This window comes from Lissotriton vulgaris, chromosome 8, assembly GCF_964263255.1.
Source record: "Lissotriton vulgaris chromosome 8, aLisVul1.2, whole genome shotgun sequence".
NCBI classification, from domain to species: Eukaryota; Metazoa; Chordata; class Amphibia; order Caudata; family Salamandridae; genus Lissotriton; species Lissotriton vulgaris.
In genome coordinates, this window is record NC_141696.1 from 303,587,539 (window position 1) to 303,608,639 (window position 21,101).

Sequence of the window (21,101 nt, forward strand, 5' to 3'; positions counted from 1 at the left end):
CCTAAATGACTAGCTCCGTAAGTGCTACCCTAGAATCATCACAAGCAGCAACGACCTCCCATTCCTGTCTGTTGAGGGCTCATTCCCCAACCCGAGACACAGCATGGTCAGGGGAAAATGGTGTATCTTTTTCAAGTGGCATCCTGGAAAGAGAATCAGCAGGAACATCCCTGAGGGCCCAGGCAAATATTCAATCGTAAAATTGTACTCCCAGAGACCTCCAATCCAACTTTTGATTATGGAAGTATTACTTTTGCCATTCCTGCACACAAACATATGTACAAGGTGCTTATAGTCAGTACGTACCAGAAATGATAAAACCTGAAATGGTTGATAGCCCAAGAGCAAGCCAGCTCCCTTCAGTGAACGTGAATCAAAACTAATGACCTTCTCAATGCCATGAACCATTTGGGATAGAACAGCACCCAAACCTCGTAAACTGGCATCAATGGTAAAAATGGTTTTCTTCCATACATCAAAACTTCCCTAAGGTAGGCAAGCTGGCAATCTCACCCCTTGACAATTTTAAAAGCAATTTCACACTGTTTTGACTACTCAAAGTCAATCCCTTTTTCAACTAATAGCCTTAAGGGTTGTACAACACAGGCAAAATGAATAAACGTTGATTAAAAATCAGACAAACCAAGAAAAGATCTAACTTGATCTTTGTTAGAGGGAGCAGGGGCCTGTAAAATTGCTTCAGTATTTTCTATTTTGGGACTCATGCCCTCACACGAAATAGAGTGTCCCAGATACGATACAGAATTGACCCTGAATTTGCATTTCTCTATCTTGAGAGTTAATCCTTGTTCCTGGAGTCGAGATAATACCTTAAAAAGTACTTCATTATGTGTGTCTCTATTCTTCCCAAAAATGAGAATGTCATCTTGAAAGAATGGAACATAATCTATGCCTGAAAGAACATCCTTTATGATTCTCTGAAAGCATGCAGCAGCACTCGCTAACCCAAAAGGCATCCTAACAAACCTATAGGCACCCAACGCTGCTACAGAGGAAGTTAGGGCCTTAGAGTCCTCATGCAGCATGACTTGATGATAGGCTGATGACAAGTCCATTATGCTGTAGAGGCAGGCACCACCTAGCTTAGTCAGAGCTTCGTTGATGATGGGTAAAGGTTGGCTATCGACCCAGATGCAGCTGTTGAGGCGTTTGAAGTCCACACACATGCACATTTTGGTACCTTTATCTTTGGGGGCCAAAATAATGGGGTCCAACCACTCTGAAGATTCAATCTCCTCGATGACACCTAAATTAGATAATCAGTTTAGCTCCTCCTGTAGTGGCTTAACAATGAGATTCGGTACTTTCCTGACTTTGTGCACAACTGTAGTTGAATTGTCTTTCAGAATTATCTTATGTTTGAAATCATTGAGAAGACCTAGATTCTCACTGAAAACTTTCGGATGTTTTTCTGTAATATCCTGATGATCACTGTGGAAAGTCAGCAACATCACTTGATTGGGAGTATTAGGATTGAGAATAATTCCTAAAGCACGTTGGTGACGCCAACCTAAAAGTTTGTCACCACGCTTAGCAACGTAAAGTTTGCCAACAGTCTCTCTTCTTTAAATAAAATGGTATGAATGGAAAAACCAACAAGGTCAATACTCTGGCCACCATAACCCACCGGGTTGATGTCAGGAGGCAAGAGTTTGACATCTTTATAAGCAGGTGTCGCATTCCAAAATTTGTCACTAATTAAAGTGTACGGAAAACCAGAATCTGCAAGTACAGGTACTAACACACTCCCAACAGCTATGTCACACTTAGGCATGGAAATACTGTTTGATTCAACACCTTTGACGTTGAAAACTGGTTTATCAATGGAGCCAGTGATGCAGTGAATGCTCTGTGAAAACGGTTCATCATCTTCAACCATGTTAACTTTCCCAAACGTACACATTCGAGCATAGTGACCTTCTTTCCACAGTTACTGCAATTTGTGTTTCTGGCAAAACAGTTAGGATAGTTGGGACCATGGTTGATACTTCCACATCACGGGCATTTAGTCTTACCATCTTTGTTCCAACTTGAGACTAATTTTGGTTTATTATTTTTGCTGATATCCCTTTCAATTTTTACGAAGGGCTTGGAGAAGCAGTAATTGCAGTTTCTCCATATGGATTATTGGAATCACCACTAACAGAGTTAGTGCTGTTATCTGTGGCTGTACTAGGATTCCGAATTTCTTTCACCTAGTGGGAGGCATGCTCTATGCTTTCTACAATGGTGATTGCCTCCTTGAGATTGGGGTTCTTTGCCAGCCGTTTCTCTTGGACTTTTGGGTCATTTTTTAAATGCACCAGTTGGTCACGATTGAGAGAAACTGTCAACTGTTCAAAATCACAAGTCTTGGCAAGTGATTTTAGTGCAGCCACATAGTTGCCAACTCTTTCCCCTTAGGCTTAAGCGTGCATGCACAATTTGTAACGTTCCATTACGACCTTAAGAAGTGGCCCAAAGTGTGTTTGTAAAAGCAAAACACTCATTTCATAAACATCACTTGGCTCACCTGCTTCTCTGCCAATTGGTATGGGATTAGGACTATCATAGCTGTTCCTGCCTTCAATGCCAAGGTTGTGGAGTAACACAGCTTGTGTCCTTGCAGCTAAAAATCTTTCCCCACCAATAGCAATGAAGTAGGAGTCCATGGTAATACTGGTTCACCACGTTAACATAAGAATTGAGGTGGCTGACTCATGCCACTGGAGGTCGACATTCTGAAAGAAATAGGAACATAACAAACTTACAAAATAGGCTAAAGTAATAACCTCAAATAATTTAAAATAACAAGTTAAAACAATAAGCTAAACCTAACTGTCTAGATAAGATGATGAATCAGTCCAAAATACTTGCTTGAGTGACAATATTGATTAAAGAGTAAAAATAAATTAATGAAACAGCTAATGCAGACTTAGTATTGCATGAAAATCCGTAGGAGTCTATGTAACGCTGTACTTTCCAATGCGGAAGAACACAGTGCACAACTGTAAAAATCCAACAAGAACAGCTGATCAGCATGAATTTGTGTGCAAGGAAACAGTTGATCTGGGGAATCCTCGTGCGAATGGCAGTTCACGCTCAAATCTTAGTGTAACATTGCCACAGACCTGACGAGGTGTTACCGCCTCACATAAGACATTGAAGTATCACTAACACAGCTGATTTGCATGAATTTGTGAGCAGGCAAACAGCTGATCTGTGTGAATCTTTGTGCGAGTGGCAGTTCTCGCTCCAGTCTTTATATGACGTTGCCGCAGATGTGACTGAATGTGGAACGCTGTCATGTAAGACGCTGAAACTCTGATTCCGTCAGCCAGATGGAGAGAGAGAAGAGAAGACTCACACGCTGGAACAATGCCGAATGGGGTTCTCGGTGGGAGTGAGCACTAAGCGGTCTCAACCGGGGATTTTCGCCCGGATGGTACAGGTCAACAAAGTTGATTGGCTAGGAGGCAGGGAGCAGCGCGAGCCAGGTAGGGATGTTAGTTAGGCGGGGAGTGAGCGTTGTAATTACGCAGTTTTGTGAGGAGAGTAGGAAGGTTTTTCTGTGAGGAAGAATGAAGGTGCCAGAATTTATACATTCACAGCACCAGCGTCATGGTATCACAGGAAGTGCTGCGTGAGGCGCTTCGAGTCATTGCAGAGGCAGGGAAAAGTGACCTGCTTTTCCCTAATTTAGACGACGTCGCAGCCCTCCCGGTGAGGCCACCGAGGAGGAATGCGGCGAGGGGTGTACAGCGGGCGGTGGAGGCTTGCCGGCCGGCGTCAGCGCTTCGAAGTGGCCTGAGGAGAGCGCGCTCGGCGAGGGGTCGAGGGATCCTCACAGTGAGAAGAGGCCAGCTGAAGTCTTCAGGAGGAAGGAAGACGCAGTTGCTGTCCCCGGCCTTGTTGAGGGGGACTAACGGGCGCGGAGGGCCGCTGGGTGAGTTGTGCAGGGTCACTGGGCAGAGGGGCGTCATGGTTGGGGGCGGCCCTTTAAGTGAGCTGAGGGGCACAGGCGGAGGGAGGGGACGAGGTGCAGGACCGAGAATGACGAGGCTGACAAGACCTAGACCTATGCCGGTTTTTAGTGTGCCTCAGAGTACAGTTAATGTTAGAGGGAATGACACTGAACAGCAGGAGCTGGGTAGCCTACTTTCAGGAGAGGGAGAGGTTCATCCCCTGGTTCTGGTTGATTATTCTGGTGGCAGTGAGGAGGAACTTGCAGACCAGCACCAACAGGTAGAGACTGGTAAAGTGCAAAAGAATATGGTACCAGCAATTTTCATTAGCAAGGACGCAAAAGACATGGGGAATATGGCAGGCGTTGTACAATTTAAAATTGTCAAGAATACCAAAGATGCTGCAAGAGATAGGCAAGCTTCTGAGCAGGAGCGTCTGTGTTCACAGGAACAGGGACAACAGGGGCTGGTGAAGGATGGTTTGCACCAAGAGAGTACTCATGAGGATTACATAGAGTTCATGTATGACCAGGGATTGGAGCATACTCGTTTTAACAGGGAATACATTTTTCCTGTTGCGCGAGAGGCGCCTGTGGGCTTGGGACAGGAGGAGCAAGACCTGGAGGAAAGTTTAGATGGTCAATGTGTGTGGGTGGAACATGCTCCAGCGGGGGACCTGCGCCGTCACAAGAGCAGCAAAGTGGACACCAGTAGAGGTGTTAGTTTGGTGGGCAGGCAGGAGGAGACGTCACAGGACAGTATACCGGCTCATATTAGGGCCAGGAAGAAGACACAGACGGAGGATATGGCAGAGCAGCTGAGGCAACAAGGGCGGCCACTGAGCTAAGTGGTTCCAATGTTGAATTTTCCACGGATTCATCACATGCGGGCAGGCTTTTAGAGTGAGAGCCTGTTTTGAATTGGAAAACTTATGATGGGGAGTGGGAGATGGAGAACGTCCCGGCAGAAGCCCGCAAATTATTTTTCCCCAGAGCACGTGGGCAAGGGATGATGAGAGGGAGGTGGATTGGGGGAGGGAGGACGGGGTGAGAATGTTTGGGACAATATTGTGGTTGTCCAGAATAAAGAAAAGGATAAGGGGAGGGGGAGTGGGACAACAAAATCTGCTTAATCATTTCAGGTTGAACGTGAAGATGCGGCATCCTTGGATCACCAAGAGAATCATGAGCGGATATCTCAAGAGGATTTGAGAAGGAGAGCGGAGCAACTACCAAAGCGTAAGCCGCATTGGTGGGGGGCATGGGATGTGGGGGCACAATCGGGGGGGGGAAGCAGTTGGGGGACAACAAGCAGGATATACTGCCGCAGCAGGTGGCGGGTCCACCACCAGGTGAGGAGGTTGGTAGGGAGGGTCCAGGTCAAAAGCAAGAAGAACTTAAAGAGGGGGCAAGTTTACCAAAACGATTACCTTATATGGGTTTGGAAATGCCTTTAGTCTTGCATTTGTCACTAAAAACTAAACAGAAAATGTGGCAGAATGAGTATGTTGATGTTTTTCGTTTGCTGCATCGTGATGTCCAGGCAAAGGAAGGTTCAAAAGAGGAGGAACTGGAAATAGCAAGGTGTCCCAGAGTCCCTTGTAGTATAGACAATTGGACATCTGCCTTTTTAATATTTGCCAGCATTTATTGCGAAAGATACCCTGAGAGGGCGGTATCATTATTTAAATACATGGATATAGCGAGGAAAGCACACATGCATTTTGAGGGGTTTTCATGGTTAAACTATGAGGAGTTTCGGGCAAGGATGGGACTGGCTGGAGACAGACCTTGGGGTGACATAGACGTTGAACTGTGGCTTCAGTGGATGTCCTCTTCACACCCTCTGGCAACAACACACACAGCCAGTGGGCTGCCAGTGACGTACTGGCCATTTCTTGAAGGCGCCGCCGCCCAGGGAGGGGCGGGGACGATGGCTGGAGGGCAAACAAGTGGTCTGGGAGCATGCTGGAATTACAACAGGGGTTATTGCAGCAGGCCATACTGCCGATTCAAACATGAATGTTCACAGTGTGGTGGTAGGCACACACTCTCTCAATGCTTTCCAGCAGCGTGAGGTGCGATGGGACATAAGTTTCAAGAGCAAGGACAAGCAGCAACGGGGAGAGGGGCACCACTTCATCCTTTATCAAAGGGTTTTTACCCCAATTAAGTGGGAATTGTTTATCCCTTGGCTTAATGCTTACCCAGACAGGCCGGCGGCAGCCAAATTATATTGGGGATTTAAAGACGGCTTTAGAATAGGCTACCAAGGTCCTTGAATCAAACGATGGACTGACAACTTGAAGTCTGCAAGAGAATTCCCAGAAGTGGTGAGAAAAAAATTGGAAGAAGAGGTAAGGTTAGGTAGAGTGGCTGGACCTTTTCCTCAATTGCCCTTTGAAAATTTGATAGTTTCACCGTTAGTGGTCATTCCCAAGAAAACACCAGGTGAGTACCGCATGATACAGCACCTTTCATGGCCAGAGGGCAGGTCTATTAACAATTTCATTGCATCTGAAGACATCTCAGTTTCATACACCACAGTGGACGAGGCACTGAGATTGGTCAGAGAGTTAGGAGAGAATGCGGAACTCGCAAAATGCGATATACAATCAGCGTTCAGATTGATCCCGATACATCCAGCAGATTTTGATTTAATGGGAATGCAATTTGAAGGCTATTTCTATTTTGACAAAGTTCTCCCAATGGGATGTTCAGTTTCTTGTACCCTTTTTGAACTGTTTAGCTCATTTTTGCAGTGGGTTTTCCAACAGTTGTGTAGCACAGGTAAAATTTGTCCTTACTTGGATGTTTTTTTATTTATGGGGAAGGCACAGTCCAGGCATTGTGATCTCGCCTTGAATACTTTTCAGAGCATGGCCAAGGAATTTGGGGTACCTCTGGTGCCAGACAAAACAGAGGGCCCAGCTACAAAGATTACATTTTTAGGCATATAAATCGATACAGTTGAGATGGTGGCAAGGCTTCCACAGAACAAGATGGTGGAGATTAGAGCATGTGTTACAGATGCTTTGCAAGTGGACAAGTTACAGTTACGACATGTGCAGCGTTTATTAGGCTATTTAAACTTTGCGTGCCGAGTTGTGAGGGCAGGCAGGACTTTCTGCAGACAACTAGGTATGGCATTGTCGGGTGTAACTATGCCGCATCACAGGATCCGGCTCACTAAAAGCATGAAGGAAGATTTGACAATATGGCTTTTGTTCCTTGAAGACTTTAATGGAGTGCCCTTAAACTTTATTGAGGAAGATATGCTTTAGCAGGTACAGCTTTATTCAGATGCATCAGGTTCAAATGGATTTGGGATCTTTTGGGATGGGCGTTGGTGCGCGGAAGAGCGGCCTGACAGGTGGAAGACACAAGGTCGTAGTATCGCGTTCCTTGAGCTATTCCCACTCTTAGTAGCACTGCTGGTATGGGGCTCTGAGCTTAGTAACAGGACGATACTGTTCCACGTGGATAATATGGCAGTGGTTAACCTAGTCAACAGACAGAAAGCAAAAGACCTGAGAGTTATAAGCTTACTGAGGGCTTTCATGTTGTTGAGCCTGAGATTGAATATAGTGTTGAAGGCAAAACACATCTCAGGAGTAAATAACACAATTGCTGATGCACTTTCTCGTTCCCAGTGGGAAAGATTTTGGTCGCTGGCCCCAGGAGCAGCAGTCATGAAAACACCTATTCCTCTCAGCGTATGGGCCTTAGGGGATTGAGGATCGTGCAGCTTGTGGAACAATCTATAGCGCCGGCCACTCGACGGAGTTACATGCAGGCATGGCACGAATTTATAAGTTATGGCAAGAATTTTAACCATGTACAACATGATGAGATGTCCATCCCTTTTCTTTTAGATTTTGTCCTGGAGTTAGTCAACAAAGGGCTTTCTCATACAACGATAGCGGGAAAATTAGCAGGGGTCTCTTTTTACGGGCAGCTGTACTGGGGCTTTGATGCAATTAACAATGTACTAGCAAAAAAAATGTTAAAAGGTTTGCAAGAGAGAATTCTAAATGGACTAGCGCAAGAGCCCCTTTATCGTTTGAATTATTGCAGCAAGTGCTGCTGAAATTACCAGGATCCTGTTATGATTTTCATGAAGTTAGAATGTTTAGGTTATGCATGATATGGTTATTCTTCGGGGCATTTAGAGTTTCTGAATTGTTAGGTTTAAGGGCGGAGAATGGTTTAGAGACCTCGGAAGTTTTTTTGGAGGGGAATGTTTTAAAAATCTGGTTAAACAAATCAAAGACGGATCAGTTGGGACAGGGTGTGTGGATACATTTAAATCCTAGCCACACAAAAGGGTGTTGCCCTGTGGGTGAATGGAGGGAATTTAGTTCTGCGCAGGTGTTTTCAGATGGGCCGATTTTTGTGCATAAGTCAGGGGAAATAATTTTGAGCCATCAGCTGCTGTCAGTCTTGAGGAGAGCTTTGTTATTGCAGGGTAAGGATCCAACAAAATTTGCTACACACTCCTTCAGGATCGGGGCAGCATCAGAGGCAACCAGATTGGGGTTGGATTGGGGAGCAATCAAACAGATAGGTAGATGGCGTTCCACTTACTGTGCTTGATATGTACGAAAAAAAAAAAAAACAGGATACTGCTTAATCGTTTTTTGTGTTAATACGTTTTTTCTTTCATCTAGGTGATGTTCGGGATTTATGTACGAGTAAAAAACAAATATGGATCATAGGCCATTCGTTTGTCAAGTGGGCTGCGATTTCTGCCGAACACCAGATCTATGGAAGAAATCTAGGCATCCCTAGCGCTGGACATGAACTTTACTGGTGTGGTAAAGGGTGTATGAGATGGGACAGTTTATTTCCATTGCTTTGCAAAAATCAGGTATGACAGAGGCGGTCCAGATCTGTTATTACTCCATTTAGGAAAAAATGACTTGATAGCAGTATCTGGTTTAGCCCTCATAAAGAAGATGCAGCTGGACTTAGCGGTGATAAAACACAACTGGTTAGGTACTAGGATTGTATGGTCTGAATTTGTTTTCAGGAAACAGTGGAGGAACCAAGGAATCAATCACGGAATCAAGCAGCAATGGAGAAAACCAGGAAAAAAGTAAACAGGGAAATGAAAATCTTTTGTGTAGCCATGGGTATTCAGACTGTAGGACATGATAACATCACTGGTAGAGAAGGCCATTTGTTTCGAGAAGATGGAGTTCATCTAACTCAATTGGGAATGGCATATTATATTTTGGAAATAAGAGACATGTTATCTAAAGAAATGAATGTTGATTTATGGGTCACTTCGGGAGTTGTGGAAGAATAAAAAAAAAATATATGTAAGTTCAACTAATATTGAGATGAAGAAAAGAAATGTTTTGGTGGGGGTTCAGGAAAAATCTGGGTTTTTTTCCTGAGTGGCGGAATGGGGGGAGGTCAATGTCTAGAGCGGACTTGATCGTCCTTCATGAGAGAGGGTGGGGGGAGGGTCAGGATGGGAAAAGGAAATGAAAAACAAGGAAATTGAAATATGTTTGAAATATGGAGTGAATTCGTAAAATGAAGCTTATGGTTTGTTTTGGTCAAAACAGTTACAAGGGAATAAAGTTTGAAATGAAATATAAGGTTTTGGTTTATAGTTCAAAATTGTATGGTTTTGAAGGAAATATAAAACATTGATATCATATTTGATATTAGAAAATTGCCTGATCTTATGAATAAAGTGGCCTTTTATGCTACAGGTGATATTGTTTTTGTGTTTGTTGTGGTCTGGATCAATTTGGGCGATGGGGTCCTCGGGGGAGCGAGCGCTAAGCGGTCTCCCCCCGGGGATTTTCGCCCGGATGGTACAGGCCAACAAAGTTGATTGGCTAGGAGGCAGGGAGCAGCGCGAGCCAGGTAGGGACGTTAGTTAGGCGGGGATTGAGCGTTGTAATTACGCAGTTTTGTGAGGCGAGTAGGAAGGCTTTTCTGCGAGGCCCACCCCCCCTAAAAAAAAAATTTTTTAAAAGATGATGAGAGAAAAGAAGGGTGTTATAAGTTCCAATGCCACTATAGGACAGGCAATTTGCTGTAATATATAGTTCACAGGCGGAATGTGGGGAGGTCAATGTCTAGAGCGGACTTGATCGCCCTTCATGAGAGAGGGTGGGGGAGGATCGGGATGGGAAAAGGAAATGAAAAACAAGGAAATTGAAATATGTTTGAAATATGGGGTGAATTCATGAAATGAAGCTTATGGTTGGTTTTGGTCAAAACAGTTACAAGGGAATAAAGTTTGAAATGAAATATAAGGTTTTGGTTTATAGTTCAAAATTGTACGGTTTCGAAGAAAATATAAAACATTGATATAATATTTGATATTAGAAAATTGCCTTATCTTATGAATAAAGTGGCCTTTTATGCTACAGGTCATGTTGTTTTTGTGTTTGTTGGGGTCTGGATCATTTTGGGCGATGTCCACACGGTGAGTTGTTTATACTCAAATCACGTGCTCACGCATAACAGCTGTAGCAGGGAACTTTTTAAACATGTGCTATTTCATAAACAAAATGTAAATTCTCAAACACGCCAATGTCCGGAAATAGAGTAGCACACAGCTTCTCTGTACCACAAATTCAAAGCAGGTAACATGAAAAGTAAATCTTGACAAACCTTGTGCACGAAAGTCTGGAAGATGTCTCGGTGAATCAAGAAAACTCACGCGGGATATTTGGGTGGGTGTACGTTGTTCTTCTGCTCGTCGCCAGTAAATAAACGGGGAAACTTCAAGTTAAGTTTATTGTACACCCACCAGGAAGTCCATGTCAGCAGCCATAAACGTGGAAACTTCAAGTTAAGTTTATTGTACACCCACCAGGAAGTCCATGTCAGCAGCCATAAACGTGGAAACTTCAAGTTAAGTTTATTGTACACCCACCAGGAAGTCCATGTCAGCAGCCATAAACGTGGAAACTTCAAGTTAAGTTTATTGTACACCCACAAGGAAGTCCATGTCAGCAGCCGGATGCTACAACTGACGCTCATCTAATGAAGTCAATGCATTCCGATGCTGACATGGTTAGTATTCTTTTAATGGAACAATAGTTAAAGGGACAGATTACACACGTTGTGATTTAAATGCAATATTTCATAATTTGTGTCTGTGTGTGATGAATATTTATTTCTGTATGTTTTTGTGTATTATTTTGCAGTTCAACTCATTAAAACTGCTTAGCCAATGTCCTCGCAGTCCAATAATGACTAGTTGGGGTCCACTGATTCAAATAATGATTCAGTGAGGTGCCTGGCTTCCAGTAATAATTCTGTGAGGTTACTCAAAAGTTAAAATGTTAGGAACCGTAGAGCAGAAAAGTTTACCATGACCTTCATATTTATTTGGGGAGTCAACTTAAAATCCTTATAAAAAATTGAGCCCAAGATTGTGTACTGTTGTGGCTAAGTTAACTAGGCCATGGAATGTTTGTTGGCCAGAATGACCTGCTTTACATTAAATTTGCATTTTTATAGAAAATAACTTGTTTTTATTCTTATTGAGTTTCAAATATATTTTGGCCATCTTTGCCCCACGTCACCTTGAAAGCAGTTACTCTTTTTAAGATGACAACTCTAAATATGGTTGGCTTAGTACCCTCTGTCAGCCACACTCTATATCAGACCCATAGTAATAAAGATGTTTCGACATAAAGGTTGAAAACCGAAGGACCGACGTTTCATCCCATAACAACATCTTTTTTCAGTCGTTAATGAATGCCCAGTACCCTCAGTCAGCCGCACTCTAAACCATTCCCATAGCAATATAGCACTTTCGAAGTTAAGGTTGAGAACCCAGGTTTTAGTCCATAGCAACATCTTTTTTCGATCGTCTAATGAAAGATGCAGTAAAATGATGGCAACGGTGACATTTCAATTTATGTCAGTAGGTGGTGCCCAAGATTCACCATAGCAATATATCACGCGCCTATTGTGATCTATGTGTAGCCGTGCTTTCAGATACACTGAGGAGGCGGCACAATAAAAGCGACATGCATTATTGTCTTCCCATTTGTAAGGTACCGGTGAGTCAAACGTTTTTAAATTGTTTAGTTTTCCGAATTTTGAAGTACAGCCTGACGCCGCTGTTCAAATAAAGTTTTGCAAACTAAAAGAGAACTGAAAAACTGATATATTTTTTACGTGTTCCTTGTTACAACCATGAGGTAAAAAAATAAAGGGGAGGGGCAGGTGGGCGTCTCGCACGGTAGTTTGCGTCCCATTTTGTGACTTTCTAACTCGCTTTGCCTTTACCTAGATCCAAAATTAAGCTTTAGCTCGCAGTGACTCAGAGCTGAACTGCAGAGCTACTGTATTATTAGAGAAAACCGTGGCATTTTTAAGACTTGTCGCAAAGAGCATCCGTGCGTGGGTGGGGACTATACTTTCCATCCCACAAACCGAAATGTACCCGCATTTCACTGAATACATTCCAGTCATAAGATCAGATAATGTGAGGTACATTTATTGAACAGAATAACAAATAGTATTTGAAATATCGTGTAATTGCGGTCCCGCAAATGCCACAAAGGTGTCCTTTGCCTTACTTTTACATACATCGTTTAGTTATTATTGTAATTGTTTTACAGCTTTTTACTACAGTGCTAAAAGCAGTACTTCCGGGGGTACTTTGAGGTCTGCCTAGAGTACGTTTTATTCTGCTGACGAACTGTGAGACTATTGATATCCCTTTCTGTAATTTTTCCAATTAAGGCGTAGGACCGCTCGGGTGCTTTAGTTCCCTTTGCAGAGTGTTTTCAATATCAAGCTTACTCTTCTGTGGGTTTTCTCTCACACTGTCCAAGGAATGTATTTGTAAAAATCGAATAAGAACAAGAGCTCCATGTTTTAGGAACCCACCTGATGCTTCTTGGGCCAAAGATGTCACCCAACTAATCGCAGCACCCAGAGTTGCTGCTCTGCTTTGCATGACACGGCGAGAGCAGGAAAGCGTCATAACCTTACATGCCAACCCTTCCGGGTCAGGAGGGAGACTACCGATTTCAAGGCTAGTCTCCCGTCTTCCGATTCCTGTATGCAAAAACCCGAATGCTCAGCAGTCTTTTGCTGGTCTTGTGTAACTCGGAGTATACACTGCGAGTAACCTGCTCCTGCAGGCCAGTGCACAACATTTTTGCAAGGCTCTCTCTGCCTCCCGTGACACTTTCTCCATGCGCCTGACAGGGAAGGACAAAATACGTATGTTTCCATTCAATCCCATACATGACAATAAACCCGATTGAGGCCTTAACAAAAGACAGTGATAGAAAATCATGCTCCCAGTCATTTAAAAAAAACCTCCCACTTTCCTCCTCCAAAATGTTGGCATGTCTACAGAGGTATGGCACTACCCTAGGGGGCATATTACCAAGCTATAGCGATAATTATCGCTAAGCTTGGTTAGCGGGCAAAATAATATCGCCGAGCTTCACCTATTTTTATCGCTTAGGAGCCTTGATATTATCGGCCGAAATGCATGAATATCGCTGTAAAGTCAGCAATATTCATGCATTACCGAGCAAATGCTCTTAGCCATGTTATCCACCTATCATTGGATAACATGGCTAAAAACAGCTCTAGGCAGGCGTTAGCTTTTGGAGATAATCGCGCTTAGCGCGATTATTTCCAAAAGTTGGTAATAGGAGATAAAGATGTTAGCGACTGTTTCCAGTCGCTAACATCTTGGCACGCCCACTTTGCATGTCATTAGCGATAACTATCGCTGACATGCAAAGTGGGCACCTAAATGCCCGCTATCTCCTACTAGCTGTCACTAACTGGTGTTAGCGACAGCTAGGTAATAGGTCAAAACAAAAATTCCCGCTAAAGCGGCGATAATGCCCTTTGTAATATGCCCCTCGATTCTCCCTAGCGCTGGCGCACAATCAGGCTGCCGAGCACCACCCAAACACCATGTCACCATAGGGGTGGCTCCTCTGCAATATCAGTGGAGCATCGCCCCACTGGCTCAGAACCACCAGCTGAAAAATAAACCAATATTTTTTCATCATTTTGTTTTTCAGCTGCTGGCTCAGCCAGCATGTGTAGTGAGTGGCGGGGTCGGGCCATGGGAGTGAGGAGGAGGACTGGTTGGTCTGCATGTGTGTCTGGCCAGCCGTCTTACGGAGGCCAAACACACATGCCCACTTAGGTTTATTTATTTAATGCAATTTAATATAGCTCAGACTTTATCGAAAGGTGTCATAGCACTTAACAATAGAACAAAATAAGTTACATAAGGTTCATGTGATGGATCTTACGCATTAACAAGTTACATATACGATCATAATTATAAAAATTAAGGTGGCATAATTAGGGTAATACAGGTACAGAAAACATGTTTACAAAATTGAGCTCACATGTATGCCAAGCAGCCACGAGGGTCATGAACTGGGTTGAATTATTCCTGGATGTGTCTTTAGAAAAGAAGAGTTTTAAGATCTGTTTTGAAAGTTCAGAAAGAGGAGGTGATCCGGAGGATTGAAGGTAGCTAGTTTCAAATTCTAGACACAGTACCTGAGAAGGATTGAGCCATATATCTTCTCTTTTGAAAGCAGGAGGTTCGAGCAGTAAGTTTTCAGCATTATGTGAAGGTCTGGATCTGCCTGAAATGTTTAGTTTATTCACCAGATAGCAAGGGGCGGAAGGGTGTAAGGCTTTGTGGGTAATACGGGACGTCTTGTAAATTCATCTAGCTTTGATGAGAAGCCATGCAGAGAAAAAAGCATGGGTGTGATGTGATCATTTCTTTTGGCTCCATATACGAAATGTGCAGCTGAAAGGAGGCTGGATTTTAGAGGGGAAACATGGGTTTTGGGGAGGCCAGCAAGGAGAGAGTTGCAGTAGTCCAATCTGGAGAAAACCAGTGATTGGACCAAAGTTTTTAGGTCTTGCTCAGGAAAGAAATGCTGAAACCCCCAGAGAAGGTGCAATTGGTAACATGCTTTCTTGGCGATGGGATTGAAATGGGAATGTAGGTTGAGTCTTTTGTTTAGGATAATGCCTAGGGATTTGGTGCTGTCAACAGGAGGAGGAGAAAGCGAGGTAGAGAGAAGAAGGAATTCCATTATGGAGGGATTCAGAATGAGTTGACGAGTTGACATTCAATCTTGGAAGGAGTTTAGAGTGGTGGGGAGGATTAATATGTTGTTCAGATTGTCCATCTATGATTCAACAGGAGGAGGAGAAAGCGAGGTAGAGAGAAGAAGGAATTCCATTATGGAGGGATTCAGAATGAGTTGACGAGTTGACATCCAATCTTGGAAGGAGTTTAGAGTGGTGTTGAGGATTAATATGTTGTGTATGCGGAGGACACCTTTAGGTCAATTTGGTTGTCATCAGCATTGGGGTGATAATGGAACCCAGATTTTTTAGGAGACTTCCCAGCAGCTCCATGTAAATATTGAACAGGGTGGGTGTGAGGATCGAGCATGAGGGGCACCTTGTCCTACAGCCATTGATGTAGGGAGATAGCTTGCTATTTTGATCATCTGTGATCTGCCCGGGAAATATGTTTTAAACCTTTTACGCTCTGTGCCTGCAAAACCCATTCTTTGATTTAATGTGTTCAGAAGAGTGTTGTGATAAACAGTGTCAAAGGCTACAGATAGGTCCAGAAGCATAAGAAGACATGACTCACCAGAGTCAAGTACTCAAAAGACTTCATCGATCACTTGTAGCAGAGCTGTTTCAGTGCTGCAGCCTTGAGTGAAGCCAGATTGGATATCGTCAACAAGGTTGTTGTCCTTGATATGTTGGGAGAGTTGTGCCTCTGCACAACTTTCTGTAATTTTAACAAGAAAAGGGAGGTTGGCGATAGGGCAGAAATGGTTGAGGTCATTCACATCAGCAGAGTGTTTCTTAAGAAGTGGGGTAACCAGTCCTATTTAAAGGGCAACAGGAAGGGAGCCTTGGTTGAGGAAGAGGTTAACCAGACTGATCCAGTAGGGGAGCGTGTGTCGTGTAGTTCCTATAAAAACATATACAGGATAAGCACGTTCGGACAGCATACACAGAAGGATTGGTTTCAGACTGATTCTGAACACCCCTACCGGGTATGTTGGCCTTTTGTACCATTTGGCTCACAGTACCACTAGAATCTTATCTTATCAAGGAGAGAATAGTTCTTGGCAACCATCGAACATGACAACTCTGATCCCTCAGGATCGTAGAAACAATATACCACTTTTCGCTCAATCACTCATGCTTACTTAGTCTGCCGTAGGGAGATACAGAGAATAAACAGGCTGGGCATTTTCAATAAGTATTTATTGAACAGTTGTTATTCTGGTGTAAAATAGATGATGTGCAACAACCATTAACAGTAGCAGAGATATAGGACCAGAAGCAATATAGGGGAGAGGAGTTGGCTTAACGGATAGGGCGCTCGACCTCGGACCTGAGGATCTGGGTTCGAGTCTCGGTAAAAGACGCCAAACATCCTGTGATCCTGGGCAAATCACTTAATCTCCCTAACAAAAATGAATGTGTGTCCTCATGTAACGTAACTGGTGCTATGTAAAGCGCTCTGATACCCGATTCGGTTTGGGTCAAGTTCGCGCAATATAAAACTCTGCAAAAAAAAAAATATATATATGAAATTAAACGGATGGTAAAGCTCCCCATCTTGCAGTAATCATGAATACATACAAGTATATAAAATACATGATAATGAAAAAGATGCGTCCTCTTACGATGCTTCCCTAACCAGATGTACCTAAGGGTACCTAGCGTGTGTGTAGGTGTTAAGCCAAGAATCCCTCTAGGATAAGTCAACCCCATTAGCTGTATTGAGAAACTTTGGGACCCCGCCTTGGTCTCGGGTTGGAGACCCCGTGAGGGATGTTAGACTACTGCGAGCTGGAGTGTCTGCATGCAGGAAACTCAGCGGCTCGCGTCAGTGTGTTGGCCGGGAAGTCCTGGTCTCATCTGCCTGTCCTAGAAAGATGTGATGTATATAAACCCATCGGTCTCCTGGGGGTCTACCTCGCTGTATTACTTTGTCGGATTTAGGATGACGTCGGGAATTAACTTTGTACATAGATATTATACAGGAGATGTTAGCCCTGCTGTGCTTCCAAGAATCCTCATGCATAATGTAAGAGGTTTTTACCAGGGAAAATCCTGTGTTCTGAATGAAGTGTCATATCTAGGTAAAAGGTCAGTCCCTAAGAACCGTTATGTATGTATTGTAAGGAAGAACATAGGTGAAGGGTTACGTTGTACCTGAGCCTATATACGGGTACCTATTTGGAATATAACACGTGTAGTTGTAGAAGTCAATGGCTATGTTTCTAGGAATGGGGTTCAATAGAATGGTTTGAAGTTCTTTTGATTTCAGAATGCTTTTAATGAGGGCATCTTTGGTGATGATGTCAGCGTTCGGCCACAAGACTATGGATTTGCAATCCTCAAGGGGGGGTAGGATGAGTTACATAATCTACAAGAGTTTTCACTTTTTCATCAAAGAATATTGCAAATTCTGGGAGGGTCATCAAATTTGATAGTTGAGGAAGAGTTGCTGTTTCTTTCGATAAGGTCAAATAGCTTTTTAGGTCTGTTCTTGACAGAGTCGAGGAGGGTTCCGAAATTAATATATTTTTCACAAAAGATGTGTTTGTGAGATTTGAAAGATAAATGGTGAAATGAGATTGTCTCCTTTGTTTCTCCAGGTACCTCAAGTTATTTCTTTATTCATAGAGGATATATTGAACCATGGTGCAGAAGGAGTGGGCCTTTTCTTTTTAGTTTGTAGTGGAGCAATATTATCAACCATGACTGAAAGGCTGGTAAAATATTAGGGGTAAAATCACTGAAATCAGAGTTTGGGCCTAAGACTGGAAGTGACCTCATAGCTGTGTTGCAAAGAATGTCCATGTTGATGGTTTTGGTGTTACGGAACCTGGTAGTAGACCTTTTAGGTTGGCCAAGGGTTAAAGAATGAGATAGGTGCAGTGAGAAGGGGACGAGGAAGGGGATGAGAAAGGGGTCAGACCAGTTTCTCCAACCCAGCTGCATTGAACAGCAAGGTTGGAGAAACAGCCCAGGCTCCATGTGTCTGAGCGGAACGGAGCATCAAACCAGCCCACTCATGCCAATCCCTGCACTGCTCTCATAGCATTCTCCTCCTCCCACAAACCTTCCAGCAGAACCCCATCCACCCTACCACTTTTTGTTTATGGCAGCCGCTACTGTGACACCATAGTGCAAAGGTGTCTGCATGATTCTTGCTTAGGTTCTGTCCAGGAAGTGTGCTCTTCCAATACACAATCCTGTGGTGCCTAGACTAACTTTAAAACTTCTCCCACTTTAGATGTGTGCTGCACAGTGCAGCTCACATGCAGAGTGGAAAAAGTTAGGAGAAATAAAAGCATTTTTCCTTTTTACTCTTGTTTTCAAGTGGCATTACTTTTTGGTGCAAGACCCTGTCTCCTATTGTTAGTAGATAGGGGGATTGTGTAAAAAACCATAGGTAGTTGCATGAGAATGCCCATGTACGCTCCATGGAACACCTCTTTGACGCAGAGTAACACAACACAGCGCTTTGAGCTGCTTTGTGTTACTGCCAGACAGCTTTCCAGCATAAAATGTGTGATGCAAACCCAGCACAAAATGTTTCTCAATCTGGGTCCAAATGCCTTGGTTGTCAAACATCTATGCTGCTTATTCTTGATTCAAATTGATGCCAGTTGTCTAATGCTTGATTTTTAAAAAACAGATAATAATAAATATGTAGATAAATGCAGTATTTCAACTGTTTTACTAGGTAGCCACCACCCACTTTCACCACTGGTGCAGCCCACTTCACCAATGCTGTGGACCACTTCCACTATTGGTGTCACACACTTACACTACTGATGCTACTCACCAGTGTTTTTGCTATCTTTCTGGTAAGCAGTATTTGTCATTAAAACATATAAGGGTTTTGGTGTGAAGGCATGATATTTTAGCAGAGTATTGAATATTATGATGCTAGTACACACAACAGATTGACCCTTTACACATCTGACAAAAATGAACGAAAAAATGCTAATACACTCTAGTCAAGTCCCGAAAAAAGGACTACGAGTGGGACTGGGACCACACCTCGAGTGTCATCAGCTTGTTTTCCCTCACAGACACATACAGCAAAAAATAATCATACATTATTCATCAGACGGTGCACACCGTTGCTAACTAATTGTGGGTTTATTTCATGAGCTCAGAATAACCACTATCCTTTTTGTTTGGTATTTGGTTAGGGAACTTTTTTGCATAAATGTTTACTGATAACACTAGTTTGGATCTACATATATGCAAATTAATCTTCTTAGCTAACATCCTTTCTCTGTGGATCTAAAGTTGAAGTTTAGGTGGACCACTTGCATTACATGTTCCCAGGGGTGTAGATTCCATTTGTGCAGCAATGCAGAGGTACCAGAGTGTAGAGGCCTGAAGGGCCCATTGAACACTGATTGTTGCTTCCTTTCTTGCATTAGGGCCCATGGCACACTAGCTACATCATTGCATGTTCCCTACACTGGTTATTAGATAAAGGCACACTTTTAGCCGAAAAACACGAGTTGTTTGTTTTTATGAGTAAGATTGTTCCATTGTGCTTTATGTAATAATATAACAATTTTTTACTTTTGTAATTGAACATTAACATGAATTGTCACACGTTTTATTTTCTGTAATGAATAATAAAAAATGTACAAGTTATGGTGAATGAGTACTCAAATAGCGTTCACTAACTTGGAGAATAAGGCACGTTGGAATCTTATTTATTTATTTATTTATTTAGTTAGTGTTTTATAGAGCACGGACCAGACCCGTGAGGGTATCTGAGCGCTTTACAGTAGTATCACGTGGGATACAGGACAAAGTGAGAGGAGAGCCAAGGGATAGGGAAACAAATAGATACAGTATATGGCAAGACAAACAATCATACTATCCGACTACCTTATGGGGTAGGAGCAAAATGATACAATAAGCTAGAAAAGCAGTCTCATCACCCTGGAGGTTTGTTCGGAAGGGCAGGGTGGGTAACATAAGGGGAGGAGGCTAATGGATAATGCCATACCGATACGTAAAGTCAGGTTACGGAGGTGATTGTAATGCAAACTTTAAAAGAGGAATTTGCTCATTAGGAAAGTTTTGGTCTCCTTTTTGAATTGAGCTAGAGACGGTATTCTTCTGATGGCGTGTGGGAGTGAGTTCCATATTCTTGGAGCTGCCCCAGAGAAAGTCTGATTGTACATTCTTTTTTTCGTGAAGCATGCAGGGTGGAGCAAAAGGGCTCTGGGGGGCCAGGAGTTTCTGGCTCCTCCGGATAACACAAGTTTCTGTACAAGAAAAGCAGGGGACTTAGAATAAAGAGCCTTGTGGGTGATGCAAGCCAGCTTAAATTGGATTCTGGTCTCAAGGGGAAGCCAGTTTAGAGCTTTAAGGTGGGGCGAGATATGGTCGAACTTCTTAGAGCCAGTTAGAAGTCTGGCGGCGGCAGTGAGGCAGGCTTTCAAGGGTACCAGAGAGATCTTGGGTTGACCTGCGAGGGTGGAGCAACCATATTCTAGCCTAGAGATGACTAAGGCCTGAATTGCCGATTGAGATCTGGGGGGTCTAGGAAAGGTTTCAGGCTTCGTAGGTAGTTCAAGTGAAATCTGGCAGTTCTGGCCATTGCGTTGATATGGCCCGCATGGTCAGGTTGCCATCTAAGGTAATTCCCGATAATTTAGCAGAGTCCACAATGGTAGGCGAGCAGTTTAGCGCTGTGATAGCCTTGATCCAAACTTGAATGTCTGTATTGGATTTAGGTGGACAGATTAAGAGGAACTCAGTTTTTTTGGCATTGAGTTTAAGCCGGTTAGATGTGAGCCAGTGAACAGTCAGCTTCAGGGCCTCATTCAGGGAACGGATATCCTCTGGAGAAGAGATTTTGATGTAGAGCTGTGTGTCGTCGTCATACATGTGGTAGGAGATATTGGCAGTGCGCAGCACCTCTGACAGCTGTTTGAGTTAAAGATTGAAGAGGGTGGGGGACAAGGTTGAACCTTGAGGGACTCCAACTGTGATCGGAGAGGAAGCGGATCGGTTGCTGTTGATCAGGACTCTCTGAGAGCGGTTCTGGAGGAAGGACCTA